General features: G+C 45.7%; 1 protein-coding gene across 1 annotated transcript in view; it reads left to right on the top strand.

The window, feature by feature from the left end:
• The window catches only part of CALN1 (calneuron 1), a 1,178,007-nt gene that overhangs the window by 849,158 nt on the left and 310,274 nt on the right, over nt 1-18,575 (top strand). The window lies entirely within an intron of this gene.

An 18,575-nucleotide genomic window follows, 5' to 3' on the forward strand; every position in this document is an offset into this window, starting at 1 on the left:
CTTGCCCATACAGTAACACACATACTCACTCACTTACTCATACAGATACTAACACATACTCACTCATCTATACAGTCACTGACACAAGCACACACTCACCCATACAGCCACTCACTTTTCCATTCACTTACCAATATAGTCACTCACACACCTTATCACTCACCTATACTGACTTTTATATTCCCAGTTACTCACCCATATACCACTGACACATGCACTTGTCAACAACACAGACATAGACACACTCACTCACCAATGCAGTCCCTCGCACACACCTTGACAAACCCATAAAGCCACTGACTTACCCACTCACTACTCACCCACTCACTCCTCCATTCAGTCACACACACCCTCACCCACCCACACAGATACTCAGACATCCATAGAGGTACTCAGACAACCAGTCAATCACCCAAATAGAAATTCATGTACCTACTCATACACCCATACAGACACTTAGATACCAACTGAAAGAATGCTACAGACATTCACACAGCCAGTCACTCACCCATACATTCACTGAGACACCAAATGACTCACTTATACAGTCAGTCACGCACCCACTGAATCATCGAAACAGGCACTCATACACCCACTGATTCACCAATACACCGTGGTATATATATAGGCTGTGGGGTTTTAGGTTTAAACCTATAATAACTGATAAAACCCCACTGAAAGAAAAATAGCCCTCACCGGTGAAAACATATAAACACTGAAAAAACACCTGCACAAACACAAACTAAATGCCATTCAAAGAAAGGAAAAAGAAAGTGAAAGAGTCATTTTGTTCTTACTAAAGGGGTCAATAAAATGTAACTTTGTTATACAAGCTAGCAGTAAGAAAGACTGGCTAACATTATTCTGCTTGAGTTTTGTTCTTTAGGGATGCCACTAAAATATTGTTTCTTCTACCTTTGACTTTTTTCAGTTTTACGGCCTTTGGTCTAAAGATACAGGGTTTAGTTTCAAGTTTTAGGTTTAGTTTAATTATTTTATAAACTGTAGAATATCAGGACATATCAAACTCACATTTGATATTTTGGCTGCATTTGATTCTTTCACTGATAGGTAAAAAGGCTAGGTTCATAAAAATCTTTCCTAATATGTGTCATCACATTTGCCCACAGAGAATGGGTAACATCCCTTACAGACCATAGTTTCTAATGGGTCAGTATTGATAGTAGGTGAATTGCCAACACCTCAGGCTTTGGACATTAAATGCAAGGTATAGTGGCAAGTATATATATCACCAAGCATCTGGGACAGTGGTGAAAACGTGACACCAGACTTTTGGAAAACATGGAACGCAGTGTCACTTGTTATGCTCTGCAAAAAAAGGTTCTTTCCAAGTTCAACAAAGATTGGAGTGATATTGTTTGTATTTGTAGTGATTCAGCTACATATATAAAAAAATTGTGTGATGACCTGTCAAAATTGATACCCGAGCTGAAGTGATTCCCTGTAGGAGATCCTTGCCACTTGTTAGATGGTATGCTGAAAGCATCTTTACAATCTTCAGAGTTAACGAGGGATGCTATTGACTTTTTAGTCCATTCTGGTGCACTGTTTTCTTATGCCCAGGAACTAAAACGCAAATATTTATCATTTCGTGCTTTATGTGGCATCAAAGAAAGAGTCATCCCAACTCTGCCCCTTAGCTGACGGTTCTCAGCCCAAGGGGCTATGAATGCTGAGAGGGCCTTTTCACAGACGTTTACATGGGAAGGAAAGTGCGAGCGCACATGACCAAAGACTCACTGAAGAAGTATTGTATGGTGTACTACAATAAGATTAATTTGCAAAAATCTCTTTGGACCTCATATACACTATACGTACACTGTCTATATACCATGTTCTTTCAGTGTAGAAAGCAAGCAATGATTAAAGCAAAACGTTCCATAAACACCGGAAAAACACTTTTTCTGTTGCTTTTGGTGGCGTGAAAATGTGTATCCACTGATAACAACTGTTTTTTAAGATATTGAAAACACTGAAAAAACCCCACCAGAATTTACCAAAAATAGAAACTGAAAACAGGACAGCCTATATATATATAACACTCAAACATTTTAAAAACACTCACAGCCTCCGGATGATGTCATCAGTGATGTCATTTGAGATGTCATTAGTGATGTCACCGACCATGTCATGAACGATGTACTATGTCGGGTTACAAGCAGTGTATTTCAGGGGCGCGAGTAATAGTTAGCTTACTATAACGTCTGAATTTCACTGCTTTTATGTGGGTGAAACCTGAGCCTAACTGGGCATACCCATCTCACTAAGGCCAAAAAGTGTAACTGCAACAAATGATGGACGGAATGCTGAATGATTCAAACATTCTCCTCCAATCAAGAGATCTGGGTTAAATCCATCATTCTTTTCTCCACGCCACTTTGGACCCAGCCATATGCAAATTAGTCTTGACCCTGTGCCTCATGGGATCAGTCCAAACCAAACCACCAAGCCAGGTCCTCCCTGGACCGGAAGCAAGCATCTTGGGACCGGTTTCTGGGTATGTCACCCTTCATTAGCCAGGTTAGCTTGAATCCAGTGGCACAGTGAGCAAGGGACCCACATCTGGACATACCCATCCCACTAGGGTGAAAAGTGTAACTGCAACAAATGATGGATGGAATGCTGAATGATTCAAACATTCTTCCCCAATCAAGAGATCTGGTTAAATCCATTGTTCTTTTGCCCACTACGCCACCCCAGTTTGGACCCAGCCATATACAAATTATTCTTGCCGCTGTGCCTCATGGGAACAGTACAGACCAAACTGTCCAGCCCGAACTGCCCAGCCATGTCTTCCCTGGACCGGAAACAAGCATCCTGGGACCGGTTTCTGGGTATGTCACCCTTCATCAGCCTGGCTAGCTTGGATCCAGTGGCACAGTGAGAAAGGGGCCCACATCTGACCATACCCATCCCACTTATGGCGAAAAGTGTAACTGCAAAAACAACAGTTGATGGACAGAATGCAGAACAATGTCATACATTCACCCCACTACAAAGACCTGGGCCTAAATCCATTGTGTTTTTGCTCACCATGCCATTCCAGTTTGAACCTAGCCATATGCAAATCAGTCTTGACCCTGTGCCCCATGGGAAGGTCCAGCCCGAACTACCAAGCCAGGTCCTCCCTAGATTGGAATCGAGTATCCTAGGACTGGTTTCGGGTTTTCAGCCCTCATCAGCCAGGATAGGTTGATTCCAGTGGCATGGAGAGCAAGGGACTCACGTCTGAGCATACCTGTCCCACTCAGAATGACAAATGCAAAAACAACAGTTGAAGGACAGAATGCAGAACAATGTCATACATTCACCCCAGTACAGAGATCTGAGCCAAAATCCATCATTTTTTTGCTCACCATACCATTCCAGTTTGAACCTAGCCATATGCAAATCAGTCTTGACCCTGTGCCCATGGGAACAGTTCAGCCCGAACTGCCAAGCCAGGGCCTCCTGGACTGTTCCCATGAGGCACAAGGTCAGACTGATTTGCATATGGGTATGTCTGAACTGGGGTGGCGGAGTGAGCTAAAGAATGACGATGGATTAAACCCAGATGAGTTGACTGGGGTTGAGTGGTTGCAATGTTCAACACTCTGTCCATCATCCCCTTTGGTTTTGCTTTGTTCGCCCTAAGTTGGCAGGGTATGCCCAGACGTTGGTCCATTGCTCACTTTGCCACTGGATTCAAGCTAGCCTGGCTGATGACGGTTGATTAGCCAGAAACCGGTCCCAGGATGCTTGTTTCCGGTCCAGGGAAGACATGGCTGGGCAGTTCGGGCTGGACTGTTCCCATAAGGCACAGGGTCTGACTGATTTGCATATGGCCTTGTCTGAACTGGGGTGGCGGAGGGAGCTAAAGAATGATGATGGATTAAACCCAGATCAGTTGACTGGGGTGAGGGTTTGCAATGTTCAACACTCTGTCCATCATCCCCTTTGGTTTTGAAAAGTGTAACTGCAACAAATGATGGACGGATAAAGAGAGACAGCTCCAGATATACATCTGGTACTACAGTAGGTGACAAAGACTATCTCAAATGTGTTATTTTTGGAGGTGCTCTGGAGAGGCTGCCATTCAAAAAGCGAGCTCAAAAGAAGAGTGTGATGAGTCCTTGTTGGCATAAAGCATTTGGCAATTATACATTAATAGATAGTTGTAAATGATCCTAAATGAAAGTTTTGTATAAACATGTTTTTGACTAATAAGCATTTGCTCTCTCTTTTGGGCTACTGTCAGAAATAAGGGGCCATGTGTAGGAAGCCTAATTGCGCTTGATTTCAGCATTTGCAATCACAATTAGGGCAGTGTGCTACGTAGCACACAAAAACCCACATGCAAATTAAGGAATCGCTAAATTCGCGATTCCTTATTTTGCTATTGCATTTAAGGAATCGCAAATTGCGATTCCTTAAATGCAATGTAGGAAGCACTCAAGTTGTGCGAATTTTGGCTTAAGGAATCTCAAAATACCACCAACTTTAGATTGGTGGTATTTTGCAATTTCTTTGAAAAATTCACTTTTTGCCATTTTTCAAAGTACCATGTTAATTTCAGGGGTGCAAAAGGGTGTCCTATTGATACCCTTACAACCCTGAAATTGCATTCTCAATTAGCGATTCTCTAATTGAGAATCGCAAATTGAGGATGTCTTCCCATTCATTCCTATGGGCCTGAATGGAAGGGATGGGAAGGAATGAATGAGAAGGTATTCCTTATTTGCGAATCTCAATTTGCGATTCGCAAATAAGGAATAAGTGGGATTTGCAAAAAAATTTGCTAATCCTACCTACATTTCGTTTTGCGATTCTCTAATTGCGATTCCCTAAAAATCGCAATTTGAGAATCGCAAAACGGAAATTACCTACTTATGGCCCCTAGTTATTAACTTAGGAGAATGATTTGAGTACCATCTTAATAGAACCAATTGGGTTATGTCTGAGTTGTCAGAGATTCTCTGCAGATAGCAATAAGCACAAACGGCTAGCAAGACCCAAGAGAAGTGCATGCTAATATGAAGTAGTTCAAAACTGTGCAAAACCATTTGAAACAAAAAAATCATAATTAAACTGCAAAAAAGGCAACCAAATTATCAGAATCAGATCTGGTAAACTAGATATATGGGGTCGTGTCATTATAGTTTTTCTGGTGCAATGCAGGGCCGCACACCTATATTATGCACTTGAAGGACATAAAGTTAGTTAGTCAAACTCTGTATTTCTCAGTTAGTTCTTTTTTTACAGATAGTCCATCTCAGAAACACCAGGCAAGGCTGGTCTCTTTCTGTTTCTGCACAGAATAGCCTATCATGATCCAGATTTTTTATATTTTGGAGCAAAATGCTACAAGTTGAAAGTCACCGTTTGTGATTGACCAGGACCTAATCGTGATTTCTGGTAGATCACGAAGGAGAGGGTAAGGCAAGCGTGTCTTCCTGATCAATGTTTTTACATTGTGAGTTAAACATTTTTAATGCACTTCAAGCCCTCCACTGAGATCGGAAAGGCAGTTGAAGCTTTTGTGGGTCACGGTAGTTGGATTTGTCTATGTCGAGTTCTCACTAAAGCCTTTGGTGCCAAAACCTCCAAGTGAGAGAAAGAAGAATGTTGTAGATGCCAAAGTTGCTTGGATGCTGCTATAGATTTTCTGTCTCAATCCTGTCCAAGTTTTCTGCATCATCCGGTCCGGGAAGGCTTCAAGCTGTAGAAGCACAGGGCTCCACGAGGCACTGTGAGTTACCATTGATCACTTTTTGCTCGTAGCAAAATCGTCTGATCTGTATAAACCTGAATAACTTGCACACTAATGGTGTGCCCTCCCTGTGGAAGCTTCAGCATCTTCTCCCCGTGCTCCAAATGTTAAATATTTACTAAGGGAATGATTTAGAGTTTATCAGACAGAGTACATGACAGAGAACCCTGTCCGTCAAATCCTAGGTCCTCCTGCCTTACTTAGAGATGGTGCAAAAAGGGGTGGTGATGGACGGAGCATCTGAACCAATCAAACACTCACACCCAGTCAAAGGATCTGGGTTTAATCCATCACCGTTCTTTAGCCCACTCTGCCACCCCAGTTCAGACATGGCCATATGCAAATCAGTCTGACCCTGTGCCTCATGGGAACAGTCCAGCCCGAACTGCCAAGCCATGCCTTCCCTGGACCGGAAACAAGCTTCCGAGGACCGGTTTCTGGCAGTACAGCCGTCTTCAGCCCGGCTTGCTTGAATCCAGTGGCAAAGTGAGCAAGGGACTCACGTCTGAGCATACCCTGCCACACTTATGGCGGCCAAAGCGGTACAAAAAGGGGTGGTGATGGACGGAGCATCTGAACCAATCAAACACTCACACCCAGTCAAAGGATCTGGGTTTAATCCATCACCGTTCTTTAGCCCACTCTGCCACCCCAGTTCAAACATGGCCATATGCAAATCAGTCTGACCCTGTGCCTCATGGGAACAGTCCAGCCCGAACTGCCAAGCCATGCCTTCCCTGGACCGGAAACAAGCTTCCGAGGACCGGTTTCTGGCATTACAGCCGTCTTCAGCCCGGCATGCTTGAATCCAGTGGCAAAGTGAGCAAGGGACTCACGTCTGAGCATACCCTGCCACACTTAGGGCGGCCAAAGCGGAACAAAAAGGGGTGGTGATGGACGGAGCATCTGAACCAATCAAACACTCACACCCAGTCAAAGGATCTGGGTTTAATCCATCACCGCTCTTTAGCCCACTCTGCCACCCCAGTTCAGACATGGCCATATGCAAATCAGTCTGACCCTGTGCTTCATGGTAACAGTCCAGCCCGAACTGCCAAGCCATGCCTTCCCTGGACCGGAAACAAGCTTCCGAGGACCGGTTTCTGGCATTACAGCCGTCTTCAGCCCGGCTTGCTTGAATCCATTGGCAAAGTGAGCAAGGGACTCACGTCTGAGCATACCCTGCCACACTTATGGCGGCCAAAGCGGTACAAAAAGGGGCGGTGATGGACGGAGCATCTGAACCAATCAAACACTCACACCCAGTCAAAGGATCTGGGTTTAATCCATCACCGTTCTTTGGCCCACTCTGCCACCCCAGTTCAGACATGGCCATATGCAAATCAGTCTGACCCTGTGCCTCATGGGAACAGTTCAGCCCGATCTGCCAAGCCATGCCTTCCCTGGACCGGAAACAAGCTTCCGAGGACCGGTTTCTGGCATTACAGTTGTCTTCAGCCTGGCTTGCTTGAATCCAGTGGCAAAGTGAGCAAGGGACTCACGTCTGAGCATACCCTGCCACACTTATGGCGGCCAAAGCGGTACAAAAAGGGGTGGTGATGGACGGAGCATCTGAACCAATCAAACACTCACACCCAGTCAAAGGATCTGGGTTTAATCCATCACCGTTCTTTAGCCCACTCTGCCACCCCAGTTCAAAAATGGCCATATGCAAATCAGTCTGACCCTGTGCCTCATGGGAACAGTCCAGCCCGAACTGCCAAGCCATGCCTTCCCTGGACCGGAAACAAGCTTCCGAGGACCGGTTTCTGGCATTACAGCCGTCTTCAGCCCGGCTTGCTTGAATCCAGTGGCAAAGTGAGCAAGGGACTCACGTCTGAGCATACCCTGCCACACTTATGGCGGCCAAAGTGGTACAAATAGGGGTGGTGATGGGCGGAGCATCTGAACCAATCAAACACTCACACCCAGTCAAAGGATCTGGGTTTAATCCATCACCCTTCTTTAGCCCACTCTGCCACCCCAGTTCAGACATGGCCATATGCAAATCAGTCTGACCCTGTGCCTCATGGGAACAGTCCAGCCCGAACTTCCAAGCCATGCCTTCCCTGGACTGGAAACAAGCTTCCGAGGACCGGTTTCTGGCATTACAGCTGTCTTCAGCCCGGCTTGCTTGAATCCAGTGGCAAACTGAGCAAGGGACTCACGTCTGAGCATACCCTGCCACACTTATGGCGGCCAAAGCGGTACAAAAAGGGGTGGTGATGGAGGGAGCATCTTAACTAATCAAACACTCATACCCAGTCAAAGGATCTGGGTTTAATCCATCACCGTTCTTTAGCCCACTCTGCCACCCCAGTTCAGACATGGCCATATGCAAATCAGTCTGACCCTGTGCCTCATGGGAACAGTCCAGCCCGAACTGCCAAGCCATTCCTTCCCTGGACCGGAAACAAGCTTCCGAGGACCGGTTTCTGGCATTACAGCCGTCTTCAGCCCGGCTTGCTTGAATCCAGTGGCAAAGTGAGCAAGGGACTCACGTCTGAGCATACCCTGCCACACTTATGGCGGCAAAAGCGGTACAAAAAGGGGTGGTGATGGACGGAGCATTTGAACCAATCAAACACTCACACCCAGTCAAAGGATCTGGGTTTAATCTGAGGCACAGGGTCAGACTGATTTGCATATAGCTATGTCTGAACTGGGGTGGCAGAGTGGGCTAAAGAATGGTGATGGATCAAACCCAGATCTTTTGACTGGGTGTGAGTCTTTGATTGGTTCAGATGCTCCGTCCATCACCACCCCCTTTTGTACCGCTTTGGCCGCCATAAGTGTGGCAGGGTATGCTCAGACGTGAGTCCCTTGCTTACTTTGCCACTGGATTCAAGCAAGCCGGGCTGAAGACGGCTGGAATGCCAGAAACCGGTCCTCGGAAGCTTGTTTCCGGTCCAGGGAAGGCATGGCTTGGCAGTTCGGGCTGGACTGTTCCCATGAGGCACAGGGTCAGATTGATTTGCATATAGCTATGTCTGAACTGGGGTGGCAGAGTGGGCTAAAGAATGGTGATGGATCAAACCCAGATCTTTTGACTGGGTGTGAGTCTTTGATTGGTTCAGATGCTCTGTCCATCACCACCCCCTTTTGTACTTACTTAGAGATGGGCACATTTGGGGCCAGATGTAGGTAATCCCAGTTTACCGACTCTTAAATACCGAATCATACCGATTCCATATTTCAGAATCGGAAAACAAGATATAGCTAAAAAATCGGTAAAAATTACCGATTCGGTAACATTCGGATGTCCCAATCGGAATTTACCGAATCGGTAAATACCGATTCGGTAATACCCATTCAACCCTATGGTCCTCCAGGCCCATAGGAATGCATGGGATATACCGAATCGGTAAATACCGATTCGGTAAATACCGAATTGGAAAAACAAAAATAACCCATGTGTGCCAGTCAACCAATCAGGAACACCCACCACACCCCACAACAAAGAAACAGAGGAACCAACCAATCAGATGCAACTACCCCTCCCCAGTACCTGGAAGTGGCCACAACCATGCAAGTGCAGAGCAACTGAACTGTTTGAAGAGCTGGAGGAAACACAGAGGAGCAGGCTGCCCTGAGCATAGCTGAGCTGCATGATGGACTCACAGGATAGCCAGAAGGGTGGAGCTGAGCGTAAGAGAAAGATGAAATTCAGCCCAGCAGAGCTGCAGGTGCTGGTGGAGGAGGTGGTCAAACACCACACCCAGCTCTTTGGCAAGCAGTCTCTGCATGTTGCAGAGTCTGTAAAACGTAACACCTGGCTGGAGATCCAGTCCAAGGTAAATGCCATTGGGGTCATACACCGGGACATAGATGACCTAAAGAAAAGGTGGTATGATCTGCGGATCATAACCAAGAAAAAACTTGCCACACAGAGGAAAGAAGCTGGAGCCACAGGTGGAGGGAGGAGCCGTGCACCAAGACTGACAGACCTGGAGCAGCTGATGGAATCCACCCTGGAGCCAGACAGTATCCATGGCACCGAGATGCTGCCAGCTCAGCCAGAGCTGCAAGAAAACAAGGTAAGATGCATGGTCATGAATCCCTACCCTTTTCCCTGACCCCTTCCCCACTGTGGGTGTCTGCATCACACTCCAGAACTGGTTTTTATTTTTACCAGCAATGCATCATGGGAGACGTAGTTATAGGGACATACATCAATGCAGTCAACATAGAAATTAGCATGGCGTGCCACACACTCCATCCATAAGCTGTTGAGGACTAGGCAATTGTGTGATAGGAATGTGATCTAATAATGTCACACAGGTGAACAACACCACTGACCCATTGTCCATATCTGTCCACAGGAGAGTCATCGCACAGTACAGCGCAGGAGAGGGAGGAGAGGGCACCGGCAACGGAGATGAGGGAGAAAGCACCCGAAAGATCAGGTCCAAGCACTCTTCTGGAAAAAACACCCCCAGCGCAGGCAGCCACTACACCGGAGCGACCAACCACACCACAGCCACTGTCACCTCTGCTTTTTGGGTCACAACATTTGGAACCACCAGCACTTTCCCCTACACCAACCTCAGAGTCATCTGTTCTGGGAAGGCCAAGGAGGCATGATGTGCACCCCCTCAGGATCCTGGAGATGTCAGATGAGGATGATGTGGAGGCTCTCACACCAACTGATCCACCTCTGGCTAACAACGCTGGGCAGCAGACTTCTTCTGGAGCTATGCGTGCCGGTGTCCGAAGCCGTAGGGTACGGGAGAGAGGCGAAGGACAGGATGGAGTGGGGGTCTTCTGTGGTCTTGAGGGCACCATTGTGCAAGTGCAGCACCTGCAGGCAAAGGGCATTTTAGCTGTGCATAGACAGGTGCGCATATTAAACTGCAGGATGTCCAACATTGACAGGGGGATTGGCTCCATGACAGAGAGCATGGACTCCATGGCAAAGGGCATGAGGGACATGACACTGTGCATGAGTGCCCTCTGTGAAAAACTAGAAAGTGACCACTCAGAGAGGCGCAGGGATTGTCAGTGCATGCGACAACAGACCAAAGTCATGAACCAGCTTGCCACAGAAACCTCCCTGCTATGTCGGCGCTCTGTCGCCATGCAGGATGACATTGAGCACTGCTGCACGGATTTGTCGAGGGGGATGGGGAGAGTCACCTCTGCCATGGAAGTTTTGCTCACACACCAGGCAGCCACTGCTGGAGACACAGGTGTCGGGGACACAGGCAGGAGTGGCTCTAGCACTCCTGTTCCTGACATTCGCAGGAGCAGCAGGCACCATTCTGCTGACCCAGGCACCACTGCAAGCATTGACACCCAGCCTCGTGCATCCCGCACTGTAGTGCGTGGGCGCAAACATTGACGATGCCCTCAACCCACAGGACAGGTCACTGTGAGGTCAACTGTGTCCATCCAGTGTAGAATACAGACATTGTAGTACCATGGTGTGGTATCAGTAAAGTGCCGTAGTGACTATTAAACTACGTACTTCAAACACTAACCCTGCCTGTGTCTCCTTACTTACTTAGAAATAGCTGTGTGTGATCTCTGCCCGTCTCAGTCTTCCATCTGTTGCTGGCGCTGCTCCTGCTGCATAGGGCTCTGCCTGTTCTGTTCCATCATCAATGTCCTCATGATGTGTGATCTCCACCTCTGTGCCTTCCTTTGTGGCAAGATTGTGCAGCACGGCACAGGTCGCTATTATTTTGCAGCAGATGAGTGGAGTGTTCTGCCATGCACCTCCACTCTTATGGAGGCAGCGGAACCTGCTTTTTCGAAGTCCAAAAGTGTATTCTACAACGCTGCGTGTTGCTCTGTTTGCCACATTGTAACGCCTCTCACTCCTGGTAGATGGATTTATGTAGGGGGTGAGAACAAAGGACCGCAGAGCATAAGCACTATCACCTAGGTGGAAAAGAGAATGCCATTAGTTACATACTCATGATTGATCCATCTGCATTGACTATCGGGGTGTGTCACAGTTATTTACCTAGCATGTATCCATCCCCGAAATCGCCAGCAACAAGGCGTGTGTATATCCCACTGTTCTGGAAGATGTACGAGTCATGGGTACTCCCTGGGAATTTGGCCACAATGTATGTTATGATGTTGCCAGCGTTGCATATCACCTGCACATTGATTGAGTGCATTGATTTCCGGTTCCTGTAAATGTGTTCTGTGGCTGCAGGTGGGCAGAGTGGGATGTGGGTGCCATCTATACAACCTATGACGTGAGGGAAGTGTGCCAGTTGATAGAAATCTGTTTTGGTCTTCGCAAGTTCTGCAGGTGTGTCAGGGAACCTAATATAATGATGCATTCTCTGTATCATGGCCTCAAGGAACTTCCTAAAGAAACGGGACAGGCAGCTCTGGGACACACCACCTACTGCAGCAATCACACTCTGGTAACTCCCAGATGCAAGCAGGTGTAGGCTACACAGCACCTGCACATGGGGTGGGATGGCATGCGCCCTTGGTGTTGGGTGATCCAGGAGTGGGTGGAGGTCCCTGATCAAGTCCAGGACGGTTTGCGGGTGTAGCCTGTACCTTTGCAGTATCTCTGGCTCAGTCAGTTGGAAAAGAGTTGTCCTCTGCCTGTAGACTTGCTCCTCCCTTCTCCATACCCTCTCTCCTGCTGCCTGTAGCCGTAGCCGCCTTGCTATGATGTAGAATGCCGCCATTCTGGTTGCACTGTTGCATTTTGGGTCCTTATTTTATAGCCTGCACCTGGTTACCACCTGCTTTCAATCCATGGTATTTATCGACTCTTAAATACCGAATTTCATGAAATTCAGTTTTTTTATTAGGTTTCCTACATCTCGAAAGTCATTTTTTACCATTTCTTAATTACCGATTCGGTAATAAAAAATTCGGTAAATAAGGATTTGGAATATTCCGAATCGGTAGAATACCGACTCGTATTTACCGATTCGTATTTTGACTCCTACATCTCATTTTACAAATACCGGTCAGTAACGGCCGAAATTACCGAATTTCTGCCGTTACCGACCGGTATTTGGCTACCTACATCTGACCCCTAATGTTTTCCATTGCTGGAGCTCCTTTCGGGGTCCTTTGACAAGCTCTACTAAGAAAGATGAACGAGGGGCAATAGTTCCTAATACATACCTCATGGCAAGAGTTAGGCTGTGCAATATCTGAACCCTTTCCTGTGAGCAGAGGCACCAAGCAGGTCAGCCTAATATCCCCCATATTCTTCACCATTGCTCTAGTAACTTTGGCGGACTAGATTCAGATAAATGGATTAGTCGGGGGATTTGAATGAGTGTCTATGATAGAAGATAGAGACTCTTTTTTTTTTTTAACGGAGCTTTATATAGCCTGAACTTGACCCAAAGGTATCGGGTATCAGAGCGCTTTATATAGCACCAGTTACATTACATTACATTACATGAGGACACATTCATTTTTGTTAGGCAAGGGGAGATTAAGTGATTTGCCCAGAATCACAGGATGTTCAGCGTCATTGCTGAGACTCGAACCCAGTGCCCCAGATTCGAGGTCAACCGCCCTAGCCGTTAGACCGACTCCTCTATTTGTATGTGGACGATGTACTTGTCTTTCTGTAAGACATGGAGTGGTGTGGTCCAAGCTTACTGTAACTGTGAAGAATGTTTAGTGAATTTTTACAATTAACTAGACAAAATCCATGGAATAGCGCCTAGTAATGACCCAACAAAATCCCCAGTGGGAAGAGGACCATTGTATATGTTGTAGAAAATATACCATTGCACAAAAAGTTGCATGTTAGCCATAGGGTGTAGCGCTTATTCTGTTATGCACCAGTGTGACAAAGAAAAATATGGATTTTGGCCTACTATTGTAACCTGAATGTTGCATTGTAGAACTTGTAGTGTGACCTGTTAAAATAATCCTATTAACAGATAAAACCATCCCTTTTAAATATGAGTAAGGCCCCTCTATGTTAGCCTTGTAGCCCAAAAGGCAGGATGCATGGGATTTCAAAGTGGTACTTGTAGAATGTTAATATTACTAAGTCTCTGCAATACCAAGGCACTAATCGTTTTCTTCACTGTGGCAGGCCTATCTGTCCTATGTAGAAAACTGTACAGATTAAAATATTATTACTGTATCCCAGTAAAGGGACCAGTTAGACAAATAAAATTACAAATGATTGAACCACTATTTTTAATAGTTATTAAAAATCCAATTTAATAACGCTAATAAATATTAAGGAAAAATAACTTGTTGATAGTTATCCTTTTACCTGCCAGAACTGGCAGAAGACTACTTAGTATAAACTTATGCCAGCTCCCAATCTGTGCTCAAGCCTGGGGATAGGTATGAAAGAGGTGTGAAATGCCTCCCAAGAGCAGAAAAAAAGTTTACCTGATGGGTCAGAGATGACCCAACTGATGACCACAGAATATACAGAGTTGAGGCTGCGGGCATCCTTTTTGACACCACACTGTCAAATCCTACTTGTCATTTTAGTTGAGCCACAAGCACCACTTGGAGCACACTTTGAAGGGAGAGCACATGATGCCAAGACAATTCCTTTTGGGTCTGGATTTGTTGTGGGGACAGTGTCTGGTTCAAACTAAATTGTGTGCTAGAATTGGGAAGAAGCTGATGATTTCTTAATGACACACCCAGATTTTGAGTGGCCACAGACTTTTTCCATGTTGACAACCAGGCACATTGCATTTTGGGCCTGTTTTCAGTAAAGCAAACAGGGACTACTGCAAACGTAGGTAACACAGGGCTTGAACCTCTACTCCATTGGTACGACACGAACTAGGACAGTCCAGGGTGTTCCCCAACCACAGATTGGTTTGCCTGTCCAGAGTGCCTGTCCAGGGTGTTCCCCACCTGCAGAATGGTTTGCCTCATTAAGCTAGACCCTCACCCAGCCTTTCTCAGAACACTGCTCACTTGCTAAAGATAACCAGGTGGACTGAACCTGGTGTACTTAGCTTCTGCGATCTGCAAGAAGACCCTGAGGAGATAGGACCCTCTGCCAAGGACAGAAACCTCTCCAAGGATCATAAGGCTGATCCTTGGGTGGCTCCAGGTCATGAAAAACTGAAGCAGACAATTCAATAAGGACTCCCAACTGACCAATGTTAACTGCGCCCACTCTGGACTGGACCTTGTTGTTATCCTCTGATTGATCCCCTGAGGATTGCATTGTTCTCCTCCTTAGGTCCTGTGAGCCTTTGAATTGCACCGGTGTGGTTATTTGGGCTCAAAAGAAGTTTGGGAACTTTTTCCTCAGAAAAATTGCAAAGTCTATATTCAGATTACGACTTTTTCTAACTTCCCTATTTCCAGACACTAGCAGGGCCAATCCACTTGGTATATTGGGCCCACTCTCCATCGTAATCGCTTTAAAATCACACCTAGGTCCCGGCCTACCCTGACCATTGACCACAATTTTTTGCTTCAAAAAATGTATTTCTCTGGGTCTCCTTATTGGATTTTTGATGTTTGGTATCAATCTGTTCACAAGATTTTACCCTATTTTTATACATTATTTAACTGTTTTGGTACTGCTAAATGCTTTCCACAGTTTTTCTAAGTTAAACCTGTGTGCTCTCTGTCTTAGTTACCGTTCCACTGTCTTTGATGGGCAGGGTGGTTATTCTTAAGATATTCCCCTTGCCATGTATACTTCACCCTTTCATATGCGAGGACTGGTTTGCAGAGCTCAACTCTCTGGTTCGAGAAACCTAAAACCGCCCAGATTAGCTTTACTATGTGTTTTACATCACAGTATTATGGGGGTGAGATCAGAAAGGTGAGAATCAATTGATACTATTGATCAAAAAATGGCTAATATGACTCACAAGCAGAATCAATCAATCACAGTATTTATAAAGCGCACTATTTACCCGTGAGGGTCTCAAGGCGCTGGGGGTGAGGGGTTGCTGCTACTGCTCGAAGAGCCAGGTCTTGAGGAGCCTTCTGAATGTGAGTAGGTCTTGGGTCTGCCATAGGTGGGTGGGGAGGGTGTTCCAGGTCTTGGTGGCGAGGAAAGAGAAGGATCTGCCACCGGAGGTCGCTCGTTGGATGCGGGGGACCGCGGCGAGGGTGAGGCCGGCGGAGTGGAGCTGGCGGGTGATGGTGTAGAAGGTGAGTGGTCTGTTGAGGTATGCTGGTCCGGTGTTGTGGAGTGCATTGTGTGCGTGGGTGAGGAGTTTCAAAGTGATCTTCTTGCTGATGGGGAGCCAGTAATGGTGTCTCAGGTGGGGAGTGATGTCGCTGCGGCGTTCTGAATGCGCTGAAGCCGCTTCAGGAGTTTGGCCCGAATTCCTGCATAGAGTGCGTTTCCCTAGTCCAACCTGCTACTGACGAGGGCCTGGGTGTCCGTTCTTCTCGTTTCGGTGGGGATCCACTTGTAGATCCTGCAGAGCATGCGGAGGGTGTCGAAGCAGGAGGAGGAGACAGCGTTGACCTGCTTTGTCATGGAGAGGGTGGAGTCGAGGATGATTTCTAGGTTGCGTGCGTGGTCGGTGGGTGTTGGTCCTGTTCTCAGCATGGCTGAAATGTAGGCAATGAAAATCTGTCACTCATTACACTTAATTTATGTCCCTCCATAAACCTGCTACATAGGCTCTGGGAGAACACTCTAAAAGATCTGGATTGTCGAACCAGACTGACAAGGGCGAAGCCTTGTTAATGGGAAATGTCTTGTGTCAGGTGTGTGATTCAGGGTTTCCGGTGATGGGTCCTCAAAGGGATATAAAGGCTGGACATTTTGATATCTGGGGCAGTGATGTGGTCTGTTGAAAATATATAGTTGAATCTGAGTTACATAAACACTAGTTAAGTTCTCTCTATATCTTACACTATGTCACGCATCATCACTTTTAAGGGATTCATTGGAACTACTAGATTTAACCCTTTAGAGACCAGGTTACTATGGAAAACAAAACAACACCAGCGCACATCATGTTCAGTCTCTATAATCCTTGTGCATTTAGCACCATTCTTCAATCCAAGTTTTTGCACAAACACTCCTTTTCAATCCAATGGAGCCTCGTGGTGTAGACAAGTTTAAGATTTTATTTCTTTAAAATCAAGTGCTTCACAGCCGACGCGCGTTTCACCCCCTGCAGGCTTCCTCAAGGCTGTAAATCATGTACAAAAGAATAAATTACAGTCTAATTTTTAATACTACAATTTCTTGTCAACCATAATATAAACAATTTGATTGATATCACAGTTCCCTTCATAGACCCCTGTGCATCCACAAAAACGACCACCAAGAATACATATATATAAGATGTTTATGAAAAAACATATCTCATGCTTTTTGTCTTGTCTCAAATGTCGCAGCCCACATATCAGCTGCTGCATCCAAGACACAACACTACAAATAGGACAGCCACCACTTGACATCACCAACACAAGACCAAACTAAGTGATCAAAAGAGCCCCTCGAGTGTGACACAAAACTATAACCTAAGAAAACCCCTACTATTATGCTCATGCTGCTTGAGTAGTTACAAACATCCAAGTGTACTACACGTGTATCTTAAATGAGCTCACCAGATTTCAAATATGCTCAGCACTGAATTTGCCAACACTTGTATATTCAATGATCCTATAATATGAATTGATAATATTATAATACCACACATATCAATGTTTTCTATACTACTTTCGATATTTACAACAGTGTGGTATTCAATTTCTCATTCTCTTACCTTAAAGTATTTCTATCCTTGCAAAAATCAGCAAAAAGTCGCAGTAGATGTCTTTTTAGTTTTGCACCGGAGCCATGATAAGTTCCATCTGATATATAAAAACAGTCCTCATTTCAGCCTTAAAATATATTATATCATTTTCCTAAACTTTTAACCATTATATCCTCTCATATAAATATTTTAAAAAAACACCCTCCAAATACCCCCAGCACTTAAATGACTTTGAGTAGCTGTCATACATAACATTCGATTTCATTTGTCAAAGAGGGCTGGTCACTTATAGATATACATAATGGCCCACTTATAGTCCGATCCTCCTATGCATAAAACGTATTTTTAGGTACTCATATATCTCATGTGGGACCTACTTTGTATAGCGATATGTCCATTTGCCATTTGAGAGACCAGGTTACTGATGGAAGAGATGACAGCACAAAACATCCCAACTGTGGGGCTCAATGGTGATGCACAACCTGGATTCCTTTGAGAGAGACCAGATGTAGAATGGCAGGAAGCAAGAGTGGCCCATGTGAATCAGTAAGAGCAAAATACTGCATAACAAATACCTCATCCTGTTAGAGCTGTGGCTATATGGTCGAATGGAATCTTCAGTGTCACTTAGCTATATGTGTCAAGCCAGACATTTCCTTCACACTCCTTGGCAATGCAGCAAGTAAAGACCCTTTTCATTGTACTCTGGGGGAGGTGCTGGGGGGAACCTCACAGGAGATTAAAAACCAACCTAGTTACTCATAACAATAGACCTTGACACAAATAGATACACAATGGCTCACTTATGGATGGGATTGCTAATAGTTAAAAAGGCATTTGATAAGAATTGTTGAATCCTGGGTAGAGTGAAAAGACTCAGGGCCTTACTTATGGGCTTTTGCCATAGAGCAGCGCCGCGGGCCTCCCTCTGCATTGCCCTTTGACATTAGGAAAGGGCAGGAATGTGCTGTATCTATGTGATATCGTACATTCCAGTAATTTTCCCTTGCGTTGCACAATGGGCTGCATTGCACCAACACAGGCACCTTTTCACCATGGTGCAATGGTGCCTGCATTGCGGGGATGATGGATTTTGTGCAGGAAGGGACCTTTCCTGCACAAAATCAATCCAATCAAGCACT

Source organism: Lissotriton helveticus, chromosome 3_1 (genome assembly GCF_964261635.1).
Source record: "Lissotriton helveticus chromosome 3_1, aLisHel1.1, whole genome shotgun sequence".
Taxonomy (NCBI): domain Eukaryota; kingdom Metazoa; phylum Chordata; class Amphibia; order Caudata; family Salamandridae; genus Lissotriton; species Lissotriton helveticus.